The following is a 12184-nucleotide window of genomic DNA, read 5'->3' on the forward strand; positions in this document are numbered from 1 at the left end:
AGCAGCTCCATTCAGTCTTATCCCCATAGCCGTTCATGAAATGGGGAGTGGATATCGTCGGCCCTCTTCTATCGACCCTAGGTAAAGCTCAGTTTATTTTATTTCTAACTGATTATTTTTCTAAATGGGTTGGAGCACAAGCTTTCGAGAAAGTGAGAGAAAAAGACGTCATAGACTTCATTTGGGATCACATCATATGTCAATTTGGGATGCCCTCCGGGATCATATGTGATAATGGAAAGCAATCCATCGGCAGCAAAGTGACTAAATTTCTCGAGGATCACAAGATTAAAAGAATCCTTCGATGCCTTATCATCCCAGCGGTAACGGACAAGCTGAATCGACCAGCAAAACCATCATTCAGAACCTTAAGAAGAGATGACCGACTCCAAAGGGAAGTGGAAAGAGATACTGCCCGAGGTTCTATGGGCATACCACACAACATCAAAATCCAGTACCGGAGCAACACCGTTCTCGTTAGTTTATGGCGCCGAAGCTCTAATCCGGTTGAAGTCGGAGAACCCAGCATCAGATTATCATATGCAATAGTGGAGTCAAATAACGAGGCCCTAGAATTGTTGGACAAAAGATGCGAAGCTGCACTCGTCCGATTGGCTGCCCAAAAATAGCGGATCGAAATGTACTACAATCGAAGAGCCAATTGTCGACATTTTAACATCGGGGACTTGGTGCTAAGAAAAGTCACCCCTAACACCCGAAATCCGAATGAAGGGAAACTAGGCCCGAACTGGGAAGGATCGTACCAGGTTCTCCAAATCATTGGAAAAGGACCCTACAAGCTCGACACGATAAACGACGAACAACTGCTAAGCAATTGGAACATATCACACCTAAAACGATACTACTGCTAAGGTACGACCCCTTCCATTTTCATTTATATTTTAAACTAACTCTTGTAGGTTTTCGATCAGACACATCGATGGATTCCTCAACACGAAGTCTTTAGGTCTGAAAGCATGCATTGCACTCTTTTTCCCTTAGACTGGTTTTGTCCCAAATGGGTTTTCCGGCGAGGTTTTTAATGAGGCAACCATTGATCGTGTTAACTTAGAACAATTCAACAGTACCCGAGGTTTCTTTAAAATCAACCTCGAATACTGGGGGCATTACCTCGAATACGAGGAAATTACTTTATAGCATCAGGGTCTCGATAGGAAAATTTTGTAAAGGCCAAACGGTCAAACGAACCGTGTCCTCATAGTTTGCTCGAGCCCTGGCACATAATATGTATGCATGTATAATCAATTATAAAGAGAAGTATTTTTCCTTGACGATATCTCATGCCTTAGAATTTTTTTTCTACTTTACAATTTCATACTCTTGATCTATTATGTAAACAGGCTTAAGGGCCGATCATAACCAGCTTGGTTATTGTCGGCCGAAAAATAAACTAGATCAAAATTTTAAAACTTCGAGTTCATAAGACCTTTTAGGAAACTCTCGATTTTTATAGGCCACGGCCACCCCACTCGGGGACTGATACTTCGAGCAAGCTCTAAGTAAAATGGGAAAATAAGCCCAAGGGGCAAATCCCCAACTAAAGAGGCTATGGCCAAATTAACAAGGTTCGGAGACGTCCAAATTCCCTAACAAAACAGGCCTTCGAATTCTTTCATAAACCCATTAAATGGACTACCCCTGCCAAAATCATAAAAGGCTTCGATAATATCAAGTCTCAAAAACTCTAATGAGTATGAAATTATTCGAACTCTCGAATAGTTCCTTATTTCATGCTAAGGCATTACAAGTTTTGCAAATACAAATGATAAAAAAAATATTCAACCCGAAAAGGGGAGAAAGCCATAAACAATCTTTCTGCAAAGGCCATGTCGGCCTAATACAAGAGCCTAAGGGCTGTTTTTGCATTGAGTTCGACTAACCTCTCTCAAATAAAAAACCTAAGGGTTACCTTACTTCGAGTTCCAGCAAGCACTCATTCGATCGTAAAGGCTATACTAGTTCGGTTTTAATCGGATTGTCTAAACCTCAGACCTCAGAATACAATCTCATAATTTTATAAGGCAGAAAGGAAGAAAAGTTTTATATATTCATCAAAATATTTTACAAGGGCAACACGACCCCATTAAAGTTCTTTACAAGGGTTGAAAGGCCTCAACAGAAATACAAAAAACTACTAAAAATCCTAAGTAGCTTGGTCTTCGTCGGAGGTAGCATTGCCATTTTCAGGATCTTCCCATCTTCAGATCCGTCTTAGCTCTCGGAGTCTTCCTCACGGAAGGCCAGTTTCCGAGCTCTGGTCTCTCTGCTTCGGCATTCTCGAGCTTGACCCCAATATTGAAACCCTGAGCTTGAACTTCCTCGAGGGCTTCCCTTCGAGCTTGCCACTTCACGTGATCTACCATGCTCCTGGCTTATGCCAGGGTGGCCTCGCCGTTGACCTTGTATTGGGTCGCATTAGCTTGGGCCTTGGCGTTAGCCACTGCCACCTAAGATTTGGCCGCTTCGAGCTCCACGACCAGATTCTCCTTAGCAGAAACTGCTGAAACCAATTAGGACGAGATCCTCGACTTTCTTGGCCTGCACCAAGATTTCCTCCTTCATACCTCAGAGTTGGTTCTCAGCCAAGGCCAGTTAGGCCCGAGCAGTCTCCTTTTCTGAGGACAAACAGTCCATTTTATCTTTCCATCATTCGACCTAGTTTTCAGTGCATCTACTTCTTCACGAAGTTGCCTGATAACATCAAGCTTTTTTTGGACCGTGGGTTCGAACCATTAGCTACCATGCCCGAGTCGCCATCACTAACTTCAAATATTCTTCTTACTTGCTCGACCAAATCGGTATGTTCTTTCTGAGCCGTTTTTAGCTCAACACGGAGGCCTTTAGCTTCCCCTTCTCTTTGCTCACTAAGAAGCTTGAAGGCATCCTTTTCCTCAATAAACCCTCGGATCTCGGCCTCATAGTAGCTCAATTCCCCTCAGAATCGGAGAAAAACCTCATGATGAGCACCGAAGCCTACAAACATAAAAAGGAAAGTTATGCAAAGGGAGGAAAAACTAAGTATGAAAATTGATGGGGAAATTAGGGATTACCCGGTTCAGAGCCGTTGGGCTTTGTTGAAAAGACAAGACGCTCCCACCTCGTCCATCTGGGCCTAGTCTTCTTCCGTGACCAAACATCGAAGGTAGCTATCCACCCCTACGAGGGAAACAAGAACCCGGTCATCCTCCAGGACCGTGATAATGATCGATCTATTGCACCTGGGATCGACACTGGTGGCCAAAAACTAAGTGGTCAGTTTAAAACTCACGATAGCCTCTCCCAAGATCTTCTTCTAGACCTCCAAGTCACTCTGACCGGTGACATCTTCTACACCAACAAAATAGTCACGAAAATGATCTTCCTCTCTATGGGCTCCTTCCCCGTGGCAAGTCTTCACGGCCTGAGCGTGGCGTATCATCGACTCGAAAAATGAAGGAAACATGGGAGGGGGGGGGGGGGGGGATCCCCGATCTCTATTGCCCCAAGAGGGTCTTTTGAGGCACCGCCTCCATCTTGGGGGGCCTCGGATATAGTTTCTATACCGACATCCGCTGCCTCTTCGATAGCCCTCTCACCTCGAGGGGAAGCGACTTCAGCCCTTTCTGGCTCGGGGACTTCGGTTGAGTTTTCCCCCTCAGGTTTGTCAGGTCGGGGCAGAGCGGCTTCAGCTCCCACCGATTCAGAGATTTTCTGAGTATTAGTGCAAGTTCGCACATGGGCCACTAGCCTAGAGTCTTCTTCTTCCTCTTCCCTTTCAGGCTCATCCCTTAGCCGAATAACTGACTCTAAAGTTAGAGGGATGAATTCCCCATAGGCTTACAGGGCCTCCTAGCTGGTCTTTCTTTTCCGGGCTTGGAGAGCTCGGGGCCTCTTTTCGTTTCTTCTCTTTGGCCTGCTTCAGGGCATATGATGAGAGGACTACCTCTTCTTTAGCAGATGAGGGCCTCATTGCTACATCTTTCCTGAGGCCTACAAAAGGAAAATGACGAGTAAGCTCAATGCAAAGCCCGAATGGAAACCGTACTAAGAAAAGAAGATTACTATGGTTACGAGCCTCCCATTGACCCTTTAATAACTCCATCCAGGCATGCTCAAAGTAAGATTTCTACGATACTAAGCCCTCGACCCATTGCCTGAGATCGGGGATTACTTCTAGCACATGGGCCACAACTGCAACACACAAGAGGAAAGGAGATGAGAAGCAAAACATCAAAGTTAGGTATTCAAGGCAAAGCAACACTTACGATTCATGTTCCATTTTTCAAGAAACGGCATGTCTTCGGCAGGGATTAGGTCCAAAGTCTTTATTTGGGAAAATCGGCCCATCCAACCTCGGTCTCGGGTCTTGTCTATGCTCGAGAAGAATGGTGGCTCGGTGGCTCGGTGGTAAAGCTTGATCAGTCCTCCTCGATAAACCCGAGGACTATAAAGACATATAAGGTAATCAAAGGTGAAAGGATGGCCCTCAATTTTGCTTACACAAAATCAGAGGAGGATCACGATCCTCCAGAATGATGGATGGATTTGGCCAAGAGTGACATCGTACCTCTTGCAAAAGGCGACGATGATAGGGTCTAAGGAGCGCATCGTGAAGGGGTAAGTATTGACACTTAGATACCCTTCCACATAAGTGGTGATAGATTCCTCGAGTGTAGGAACTACCACATCTTTGGCTACCCAGTTGCACTCCTTTTTCACCTTCTTGAGGATGTCTTTGGTGATCGTACATACGACCCGGTGTCGAGGGTGTATTCTCTACCTTAAAATCGACAGCAGTGGGGCACTTTGTCGGAATGAAGTCCTCTAGGGGAGGTTCCACCGCGGCTCCGTCGTCGTCGGGCCTTGATGAAGAAGTGGTTTCCTTATATGGAACAGTTATAAAGTCTTAGACATTTTATGAGTGGAGAAGAAACAGAGGAAAGTCGCTTGGTATTTTTCGATGAAACAAGTAAAGAAACTCAGAGATATAAAAATGCAAAGCTTTGAGGAAGGCAAAAGATTTTGAAGATTAGAGTGAAGAAGATTTGTAAGTAAAGTTTGAAAAAAGAAGAAAGATATATTTATAGGTTGAAGACGACGGTTCAGAACTGGTAGTGACCGACCATCGACTGACATGCATTAAATGTCTAGAAAATTGTACCGACGGGACGTTTTTATCACCTTTGCCGCTTACGTCACTTCATGATAAACCAAGGGTAAGTTCGAATGCTCAATTGTTTCTTGTCGTTATACTCCAAAAAGCGAGGGGACTATATCTATATACGGTCAAAATCAGGCTTGCCTACTCTTGTATGGCTAATCAAAACTGGGGTGGCAGACCAAGGTTTAGCCTCGCGTTGTATCGGACCATGGCACGGAGATGGATTGCTAAGCTCATGAATCAATGACCGATTAAGACCGAGACCAGTCGTGATCGAGAATGAAGCAGGATAGAAATCGAGCGAGATCGAAGAGAGCCTGCTAAGTCGAATAATAGAAAGCCGAGATATCGGTGATCGGGCAAGGATCGTGGCGGAACTGTCGACACGTATCAAGTCAAGGCGGATTATTTAGCCAATCATGAGATTTCCTTCTATATTTGGATTAATGGTACCATAAGTAGAATTCCTCTACTATATAAAGGGGGTTATAATCATTTTGTAACCATCATATTGGCGCATAATAAAGCAATACATTATATTTTCTCTCTTAAGCTCTATTATTCAGTTCTTACTTTTCATTAGCATATTCGATTGGTTCGAGGGCGATGTAGCTCGAGGGCCATAACTGTTCATTACATTGGTTTGCTTTGTTTCCATTTACAGTTAATTTCTAATATATTCCTCAGTTTGTGCCAAGTAAAATTATGTATCCTTAAAATTGCAGTATAAATTCAATTGTTATCCAATTTTAAGGGTAAACACATGATGTCGCCAATGAAGAATCAGACCAATTATTTCTTTAGGCCAGTGACATCATGGTATCATCAAACATTGTGTTTAACTTATTTTCCAAAACAGTAAATATAAATGCCAAATTGCTAGTATTTTTTTATTTTTTAAAATTCGTAGGAGTGCTCATTCACTCATCTATCAATATGGATCTTGTTTTATTGTCATTTTAACTCATGAATTTAACTTATTTATCGATTATATTAAATGTGTGGCACTTGAAGATTTCCTGATTGTATGAGTTTAAGTTTTTTATACTGACGGTGTAAAAGATATTTATACAAATATGTTACCTATAGTAATCCAACAAAGATAACAACTGGCATGCTATCACAGGTTTATTTATATGCTAATAATATAACAAATATTTATACTATCAATGTAAATTAACTTTGATCTATTTACCTAAGTCGACTTCAATTATGCATTTATTTAAACACTTAGTAGTTTTTAATCTTGCTCTTGGGTATACGCCACCAACTTATTTTATCATTGTTTGACTCAAAATATGTTAAACCCTTTCTAAGAAAATCAATCAAAAAAGATGAAGTGATAAATCGTAGTCGAAAATAATAAACCCTAGGATAATTCTGGTAGATGGAATGACAATAATAGAAAAGGAGAGAGACCAGTAGAGAAATAAAGATTAGAGAGATAGAGAGAGAATCAGCTTGTATATTATTCACTCTCTCTCTCTCGATTACAAGGCTTGAGTCCCTCTTATATAATGGAGGATTTTTACTTAATCACTAGAACGACAAATTAAGAAGTACCTACTACAACAAAGCCTGACGATGACGCGAGGACGTCTCTCCTTTTACCCCTAGGTTGTACCCCTGTATCGACTCGTAGGTACCTGGTAGTTGGTCGTGTTAACCTTGAGATGTGATCGATCAAATTCGAACCCATACAGTTAGTCCCTCCGCTCATCGAGGTCACAGCGAAATGCGTCCTTGATGGGAGGAATTAATTCCTCCTTTAAGGAGAATTTGGCTCGTCGAAATGCTACGACGTAGTCAATAGGAGACAACAATCATATTTGTCGGAACGTTAAAGCGAACACTCCACCCGGGGTGACGTTAGCGTTCGCATGCATCATCATTATGCGTATTTTTGAGGTGGAAAAGCTGACGGTTTGGAGCTTGGTTTCCCGTGCTGATTTGACACCTCCCACTTCGATTCCGGCGCCACCCAACCCTATAAATAGGTGAAGGGTTCAATTTCATTGAAGAACTTTTAGCCATTCTTGAGAATTCTCCAGTCCTCCTCTTCTAATTTCACATTTCTTCACTTTCATTCTTGACCAGAGATTTTTCTTCTTCTTCATTCCATTTTGTGCGACTTTCTTCAAACAAAATCATGCCGAGATCTCGTCGTACTAGCGAAGGGGTACCTGAGGTTGCTCCGTTGAACGCAACACCCTTCTCCGATGGCGGAGAGGTGGAGATGGAAGAGGGTGACAGTCCTTCTACTGTGGAGGCATTACTACCGAGGCATCCCTTGTCTCGGAGTGATTTCCTCAAGGACCCGCCACTACTCCGACCCCCGTACTTTCTGAGATGAATAAGTCTCACCTTGATGCCCTCCGCATAAAGTATGGTATTCCTGCCCACATACACATAGAGATGGAGTTGGTGGAGGGAGATTACGTTGATGTTCACAGGCCTGAGTACTGTGCCTTCTACGAATACCCATTCATGATCGGCTACACCCTTTCTCTCTTTCGATCGGCCAAACTCGTAAGTGTTGTAGTTCATTAGATTCCTCGTCACCCGTGATTATTGCAACTTTCTAATCTTTTGTATTGTAGCGATGTCTCGTCCGCCCCAACCCGTTATCGGACTCAGGTACTAGGTCGCCGGCCTGCTGCCCTACGCGGAGGAGACTCGAACTTGGTCTGCCTTCGTACAATGTTACGACCCTAAAGTTTCCTCAGGTAAACTTCTGATTTTTGCCTCGCCGGTCATGCAATCTCGCTTAACCGTATGATTTTGTGAAAACAGGTCGGGGGGCTTCTAGGAGGATGGCGCCAGTCCCTGCTTTTATGTGACCCACTACTACCGTGGACGCTCGAGATATTTTGTGCGAGTCTGTACGGGAGGGTCGTCCTTTACTTTCTCAACATGGGGCCACATCCGTAGCCACGACTATGAGAGAGACGACCTCATTATCACCGGCCCCACATCCCATCGACGAATCTTCTGATGGCGACGAGCTATTGGAAAGAAAAAGAAGAAGATTGGAGCTGGGAAAATGTGTGGCCACTGAAGCTGATGGAAGTGGAGCGTCTCGGATGGCCTCGTTGCCCTGTTTATGGTTGACGCCATTCTATTAGGGAGATCAGCCCATGAGGAGAGAGTCGACCCAAGGGCCAGTTCGGTGCGTTTTGCTGAAGGGGGTGCACCGTCCAATGTTAGGGGGCCTCGTATAAAAGAGGATAGATCAGGTTCAAATATCGCTCCCGAGGACGTTAATGAATTTCTGGGTGGCTATACCGGTATGGAAGTGAGGACGGAGGGGTTCGACCATTACATCACGATTCCAAGGGGTTGCAACTTTCTGCTGAATAGCGAGCAGGTTGCATCGGCATGAGAATGAGACACTTGGGACGATGAGTGATGCGGAGCTGTCTCGGAAGGTTGCTGGTATGGATTTACAAGTAGACTCCTTTTTTCTTTTCTCTATGTCGCGGGGGTGGTATGGAAATGGCGTGTTTTTTCTAACTCTGTTTTTTTCCTTTGTTAGACCCTCGTCTTGGAGGTGGAGAGAGATCATCGTGAACGAAAGAGGACGGACCTCTACAAAAAGATGTCGACGAAGTATCAGCAGTACCGTGCTAAGCACCTGGTGATGTCCGATATCTACCACCAGGATCCCGAGTTCTAGGTGTTCCGCAAGGGACTTAAGCAGCGGGAGGTCCAATTGGAACGCAGGATCGAAGACCTGAAGGAGAGGGACGAGGAGCTAGTGAGGGCTATCGCTCGAAACAACGAATTGGAGGCCCTTCTTAAGGCGAGGGAGGATGAACTCGAACTGAGCCAAGGGGTGATGGCGGAGAATGCCGACCTGCAGCTGAAGGTAGCTGGTTTGAATGCCGAGCTGAGTGCCAAGATGGTAGAAATTGACGGGCTTAAGGGCGAGTTAAATGCTAATGCCGATAAATTGGATGCGTTGCAGAGGCAAGTGGCTTCACCAAGGTCAAAGGGAGTAGATCATCGTTCTCGGCCCTCCACATCTCGTCCTCCAACTGGTCAGGGCTCGCCTCGTTGCAGATATGAGATATGGGTCTATGCGGAGACTCGGCTCGATATATACAGAGCTTTTCATGCCGAGGTCCAGGCGACGGAGGCGGAGGTTCAGGCGGTGCATGCTGAGGCTCGTACAACTCGCGAGTCATGTAGGTACTACCCTAACACTCCTGATGGGGAGGGTGCTACCCCTGAGGACGTTAATCGCCTTGACTCGGATTCGTGGTATGAAGATGCCTATCTTGCTGTAGATGACGAGTAGTTTCAGTTTGTATATTTTTGTTTGGGCATTTTTTGGAAGTGGGTTGTACTAAGGCCCGTCCGTTGGGACGAATGTAAATAATATTTTTGTTATAATATAAACTTTTGCTTTTGTCACTTTGTCTATTCGTTGCTTTTCCTTTTTTGGATTATTGCATGACACCTAGTCTCCGTAGGGGTGTTGTTTTAATTATTGTTAAAAAGATCTCGTCGTGGTTCGAATGAGGTCGAACTGGTGTCGATGGCCTTGGCCATTGGGATATTGCTTCAACTGTCATTGAAGTAGTATCCCGTTATGGTTTGAACGAGGTCGAACTAATGTCGATGGCCCTGGCCATTATGATGTTGCTTCGACTGTCATCGAAGTAGTATTCCGTCGTAGTTCGAACGAGGTCGAGCTAATGTCGATGGCCTTGGCCATTAGGATGTTGCTTCGACTGTCGTCGAGCAGTATCCCGATGTGGTTCGAATGAGGTCGAACTAATGTCGATGGCCTTGGCCATTAGGATATTGCTTCGACTGTCGTCAAAGTAGTATCCCGATGTGGTTCGAACGAGGTCGAACTAATGTTGATGGCCTTGGCCATTAGGATGTTACTTTGACTGTCATCGAAGTATCCCGTCGTGGTTCGAACGAGATCGAACTAATGTCGATGGCCTTGGCCATTAGGATGTTGCTTCGACTGTTGTCGAAGTAGTATCCCGTCGTGGTTCGAATGAGGTCGAACTAATATCGATGGCCTTGTCCATTAGGATGTTGTTTCGATTGTCGTCGAAGTAGTATCCCGATGTGGTTCGAACGAGGTCGAACTAATGTCGATGGTCTTGGCCATTATGATGTTGCTTCGACTGTCGTCGAAGTAGTATTCCATCGTAGTTCGAACGAGGTCGAACTAATGTCGATGGCCTTGGCCATTAGGATGTTGCTTCGACTGTCGTCGAGCAGTATCCCGATGTGGTTCGAATGAGGTCGAACTAATGTCGATGGCCTTGGCCATTAGGATATTGCTTCGACTGTCGTCGTAGTAGTATCACGTCGTGGTTTGAACGAGGTCGAACTAATGTCGATGGCCTTGGCCATTAGGTTATTTGTGTTTAATATAATGGAGATTGGATTCCGTTCATACAATGGAGAATTCTGTTTAAACAGTGGAGATTGACTTCCGTTCATACAATGGATAATTCAGTTTAAACAGTGGAGATTGACTTCCATTCATATAATGGAGAATTCTGTTTATACAATGGAGATTGACTTGTGTAGTCCCTTCATTACTTCGGCCTAGAGATCGTGTCGACGGGCCGAGGTGATGAACTGCGCTTTGATCCACAGGGTATTTCCTTCGCCGCCTCGTTAAAAACCTCCCCGAGAAAACCCGATTGGGACAAAACTCGAGTGAGGGAAAAAGAGTACGACTTAGGTGATACCTTTCAAAAGTGGAAGTACTTGAGATGGGCGACGTTCCAGTTGTTTTGGAGTGGTTTTCCCTCTATTGTTTCCAGTTGGAACGCTCCTTTGTTTGCTGCTGCTATGATTTTATACGGTTCGTCCCAGTTGGTTCCTAACTTTCCCTCGTTTGGATCTTTTGATGCCAGTGTTTTGGAATTTAAGGACGTAGTCGCCAACTTTGAGTGATCTTACCTTGGCTCTTTTGTTGTAGTATCTCTCTACTTGCTATTTCTGGGCTATCATTCTTACATGGGCCATGTCTCTCCATTCTTCAACTTCATCTAAGTCTTGCAACCTACTTTCGTCATTATCCACCCCGCTGACATGGGAGTATATCAGGCTGGGTTTCCCGACCTCGACGGGTATAACTGCATCGGTCCCGTAGACCAGTGAGTATGGCATTTCTCCCGTGCTGGACTTTGGCGTAGTTCGGTATGCCCAAAATACTTCGGTAGTAATTCAGGCCATAGCCCTTTAGCTTCCTCGAGCTTCTTTTTCAATATGTTTAATATTACTTTGTTGGAAGACTTGGCTTGGCCATTGGCGACAAGATGATATGGAGTGGATAGTATCCGCTTGATGTGCCATTTTTCGAAGAACTCAGTCGTTCTCTTTTCGACGAACTAAGGCCCTTTGTCGCAGCTGATTTCTTTGGGGATGCTGAAATGACATATAATATTTTTCCATATAAATTGATGACCTCCTATTCTCGTATTTGAGCGTACGCACCTGCTTCCACCCATTTAGAGAAATAGTGAGTTAAAACTAAAAGAAAACATACCTGTCCTCGTCCGGCTGGCGGAGGGCCGACTATGTCCATCCCCCACTTTATGAAATGCCATGGCGAAGTGACTAAATGGAGGAATTCCCCCGCTTGATGTATCATAGGGGCGTACTTTTGGCATCGCTCACATCTCCGGACATAGTCTGCTACTTCTTTTTTCATAGTAGGCCAGTAGTAGCCGACACGGATGAGGCATCGCACGAGGGCGCGATTCCCTATATGGGCACCGCAATGGCCCTCGTGCACCTCCTCCAGTACTTGTCTTGTTTGGTGCGGTCCGAGACATTTAGCTAGGGGGCCGCCAAATGTTCTCTTATAGAGGTCATGATTTACCAGGCTGTATCGGGAAACCTGCACTCGGAGTTTCTTGGCTTCTTCTTTGTCTTGCGGGAGTGTTCCATCCTGTAAATAGGATACAAGGTGGTTACGCCAGTCCCAAGTTATGCTCAGGGAGAATACCTCGATGTGATCTATGGTTGAATGAAGGAGGGTGA

This window comes from Nicotiana tabacum, chromosome 3 (genome assembly GCF_000715075.1).
Source record: "Nicotiana tabacum cultivar K326 chromosome 3, ASM71507v2, whole genome shotgun sequence".
Lineage (NCBI taxonomy): Eukaryota > Viridiplantae > Streptophyta > Magnoliopsida > Solanales > Solanaceae > Nicotiana > Nicotiana tabacum.